The sequence below is a fragment of the Crocuta crocuta genome, unplaced genomic scaffold (assembly GCF_008692635.1).
Source record: "Crocuta crocuta isolate KB4526 unplaced genomic scaffold, BGI_CrCroc_1.0 scaffold113, whole genome shotgun sequence".
NCBI classification, from domain to species: Eukaryota; Metazoa; Chordata; class Mammalia; order Carnivora; family Hyaenidae; genus Crocuta; species Crocuta crocuta.
Genome location: NW_027530368.1, coordinates 6,285,652 through 6,290,538, shown reverse-complemented (window position 1 = coordinate 6,290,538; position 4,887 = coordinate 6,285,652).

Below are 4,887 nucleotides of genomic sequence, written 5' to 3'. Positions count from 1 at the left end.
TTTTCCTAATTTGTCAAGATGCGTCTCAGATATCACCGATGCAACTGCCTTCGACTCCTGCAGGGTCCTCCTATCCTTTCATGTACTGTATATCCCTTTCAGTACAGCGCTCACCACATTTTATTGTAATTATCTGGCGACGAGCACTTTGAATACTTACTGTAGTGCCCTCGCCATTTCTGGTCCTGCAGAAGAGTTGTTAGCACAAATGTTTGTTGAATGAGTAAATGAACATTAAAGAGAGGAACTATAGAGAACAGACCTTCGAGTTTCTATATTTAACTGTGATAAGGATCTTTTTTTTTTTAATTTTTTAATGTTTTATTTATTTCTGAGAGAGAGAGAGAGAAAGAGAGACAGCGTGAGCAGGGTAAGGCCAGAGAGAGAGGGAGACACAGAATCTGAAACAGGCTCCAGGCTCTGAGCTGTCAGCACAGAGGCCGACACGGGGCTCGAACCCACAAATCGTGAGATCATGACCTGAACCAAAGCCGGAGGCCCAACCGACTGAGCCACTCAGGAGCCCCGATAAGGATCTTCTAAGGTGCTTACTAAAATGCAGATAATTTGGATTTACTCTCAAAGAGCCTACCTAATTTGGCAGGTCTGCAAAAGGTGGAGTTCAGGAATCAACATTTTAAAAAGCAGCCAGATCATTCTGATGGCCTGTGGGAAGAAGTCCTACCCTAAAATGTAAAGCAAATAATCTGGAAGAAAAAAAAAAAAGCAAGGAACATTTGTTCCTCGAGATGGCATACACTGAAGAATGTGCTGATGCCTATAAGCGATCCCTTGAGGTGACTGTTCTCCTCAGGTGGTTGGCACTCCTGAAAATAAATACATAGCAGCTTAAGTTGAGAAAACCAGAGTGAAGTGAATTCTGTGAAGACTCTAAAAATGCATCAACCTTTATGTACCAGAGCTGGACTGTTTCTTTTTCAGAACGGTTGTCAAGTTTTGTTGTTTGTTTTGTTAGAACAGTCACTATTTAGCCAGACCCAAGCTGTTTTCATTAATATACTGCATTTGTGTTAAGCTTCTCTTTGGATGTTCTCCAAGCATTCTAGCAGCTTTAAGCCTGTCTTTTCTCATTCCCTGAGGGAGGAACAAGCACAAGTTCACACCAACTCATTAAGAGGCATTGCTCAAGAACAGCTCCTGGGGCACCAGATGTAGGCAAAGAGGGAGAGAGTGGGATAATTTGAGCCCCTACCCTCTGCTCTCTCTCTTTTCCCCCACCCACCCTGCCAAATGCTCACTGGTGTCTTCACCAGGCGGCCCACCCCTGCCTTCAAGTCTGTTCAGAAATTTCCCACCCCGGATAGATAAGCTGCAAAAAGATTCACAGGACAATGCAGGGCTGCCAAGAAACACACTGACCAAACAGAAGACTTGACACAACTAAATGACAGGATCTTGTACAGACGGTGGTAAACATGGGTTAAGCTCAGAACTTTTAGGCCACAGATGCCCGCTGGTGTAGAGCACCAGTTCTCCCAAAGGTCCAGGGGCTCCTACTTAGTCAGCCGCTGTCCAAGTCCATGGATCTGCCTGAATTTGCTCTGACTCCTAATTTCTGTGATTTTTCTTTTGGCGAACCCCTTCTCAGCTCTACAGACTTGGATTTCCTCAGATCCAATGAGGCTAACACAATTGAATTAACGTAGTTTCCGATTTAGGTACTTCCCTGACTCCATGTTTGCTGGGTTCTGCCTTCTTAATCATGGTCTTCTTAGCATCCCCACCCTTCAGCTTCATGACTCCAGACTGGCCAAAAATATCACTACAAGGTCAAGGTGAGATATGTATATATTCAAAGCAGACCATCAGAGGAAGACATTGAACTCTTTTCAGATGGTTTCTGAAAACTGTTTAGTTCTTGTCAGTTTTCCAGAAGGATCTATGTACCTGAAGGAAAGGGGAGAGAACTATGCTGGCAACTACTCCTTGGGAAGTCTGTTAGGTGGTCTGTCCCTGTAGAATTTGTCCCTCCCTGATGCTTTAGGGAGATGTCTGACCTTGGAAACTTGATTTCTTGACTCATAGGCCATTTTGCATTAGTATCTTCATGTTTTTTCTTTTAAAGTAAACATAAAGTAAAATTAACTCTGTGTGTGTGTGTGTGTGTGTGTGTGTACAGTTCTATTAATCGAATTTTAGCTCCTGTATAGACTCATCTAACCATCAACACTCTCAGAATACAGAACAGTTTCAACACCCCAGGCAAGTCCTGCATACTGTCCCTTTGAAGTGTATCCACACTTTACTTTAAGGCTTAATCTCATAAAAATCACTGGGGAAAGGTTAAGCTCTATAAAAAGTTAAGAAAGTCTGTGTTCAATACTTGAAGGGACTTGTCATTCAGGATTGGATTACATCAACAGGGAGAGGATAAATTCCCATAACCCCCAAGTGCTAATTGGGTTCTTAGGTTGTCTTCCCAGGCAACCTAGCTGAGCCATTCCCTTTAACCCAGGCAAGCAAGAACTACCTAGTTCAAGGAACAATATCCTTATTCCGAATGGAAACCTGATGATTTCAAGTCTGGGGAACCTAGGTGCCTCAGTTGGTTAAGAGACAGTATATAGAGAGTCCACTCTTGATTTCAGCTCACGTCATGATCTCATGATTTGTCAGATAGAGCCCCACACCAGGCTTTGTGCTGACAGCATGGACCTGCTTAGAATTTGCTTGGAATTCTCTCTCTCCTCTCTCTCTGCCCTTTCCTCCGCTTGTGCACACCCTCTCTCTCTCAAACATAAATGAACATTAAAAAATAAATAAAGTTATATCCATCCCATTGATTACTTTGGGTATAACTTATGTGAATACAAAATCATTAGGCTGTAGCCATCAAAATTCTAAAAATAGACTCTCAGTGTGGTCTTTTTGTTAAATTTCAAGGTGTAATCATCTAGATTTGGGGGAATAAGCGCCCTGTGTGCATGCGTGTGTGTGAGCGTGCTCACACACATGTGCATCTATTCCACAGCAAAATACAAGCCTAAAGACTAAACTGAGAAAACCAACATTCTGACTGGGTTTTGAGCTAAAGAAATGGAAAAAGAAGTATTTTAGAATTTCTTTGCTTTTTTTTTCTTAATCAAAGAAAGTGACTGATAAAGGCAAAGGAAAAACCAGCTGTTTCAGCTTTGGAAAATTCACCGTACTCCTATGTTTAATGGGCTTGTTGAATTTTTGGAACATTCAAAAAATATTTTTGTCAAATAATTTGACATTTAAAACCCTGCTTCAGGCAACAAGGAAGGGTGCTACCAACACCAATGGTTACCTCATGGGCTTTGTCCTTTCTAGGAATGACTTTGACAGGGGGAGAGAAACAGTTGCTGGGGCTATCAGAGACCAGGAGTTTGCAGACTTCCAGAGGAGGGTATGTGGGTTAGAGTCATTGGGTTTTCATTTTTCCTCTTTCCACTCACACTAGCTATGTGACCTTGGGCCAGCAGCCTAACTTCTCTGAGCTTAATACCCCCATTTTAATAATGAAAATCATATATAGTTTAGAGGGTAGTTTGGAGGATTTAATGAGATAGTATATATAAAATGTTTGCCTTACAACAAGCACTTAATGAGTGTGCTTTTTGCCTTTCCTTCCCCCATTTAATCCATTCCATTGCCTCCAGACAGAGCCTCACCCAAACTAGCTCAGAGTTTATCTTATATTTTAAGTCCATGAGAGAAAAAAAATGGTTTAATCAGTCTCCAAATTCATTCCATGACTTTAAATTTTCCCTGGCAGGAAATGATATCTTAGAACTAATTTAAAACAATTATTTTTCTTTCTGGAGTAGTTCCACTTTAGCATTCTCAGTAGAAAAGGAGAGTAGCTGGTCAGGGCTCCTTAGCTGTAGATCAGGAAAATCTAAGTTATACTGTCATAATAAACAACACCTAATCTTAGTAGTATTTTATGATAGTTTCTCATTAATCCAAAAAAAAAAAAAAAAGGATGGATTGATTCAGCATAGGAGGATGGATGGATGGATGGATGGATGGATGGATAGTGGGTGGGTGTGTGGGTGGATGTATGTACGGATGGATGAATGGATACGTGATAAAGCAAATATATCCAAATGTTAATTGTGAAACCCAGATGATGGGTATGTGGATGTTTATTGCACAGTTCTTTCCACTTTTCTATAGATTTCAACATTTTCACATTAAAAGGTTGGGGACAAAAGTATATTTCTTACTTGTGCTACAGGTCCAACAAAGTCTGGCTGGGTTTCTACTCCATGCTTTCTCAAGCCAGGATGCAGGATGATGGATCATCTTGAAAGTGGCTGTTTGCCATGGCAAAGGGAAAGAGAGCTCTGTTGGGTATTGCACAGACAGTTGGATATTTCAGGCTGGAAGCACAGAGTCACTTCTGCTCATGACTTATTGGCCTGAGCAATTCTCACATGCCTCTAGCCAGGCCATGAAACTGCAATCCTATCATGTGCTTAGACTGGAGAAGGCTGGAAACATTTGGTGGGCAGCACAAATGATTGCTCTGCCATAAATTAACTCCTTAAAAGAGCTACACATCTTAGTACCATCATCATTAACAATACTAATATGAAAAGTTATATTCACTTAAGTCAACGTTGGTATGAGAATTCAGAAGCTTCTTTCTTTTCATCTGCTTTCTTTCTTTTAGAGGGAGCAGAACTATTCCAAACTTCTCACTGGCTGGCTTTTCAGCCAGCCAATCAGCCAGCTAGCTCTTTCTAGAATCTCATCACCTTTTTATCAAGTCAGCTCATTTTCATGGAGTCAGTAAGAATATGTGGAAGCTGTCCAGAGGACTTAAGAAAAGCAGAAGTTAGATGGAGGCTGATAACAAAAATGGGTAAAAAAAAAAAAAAAAAAAAAAGAAAAAAA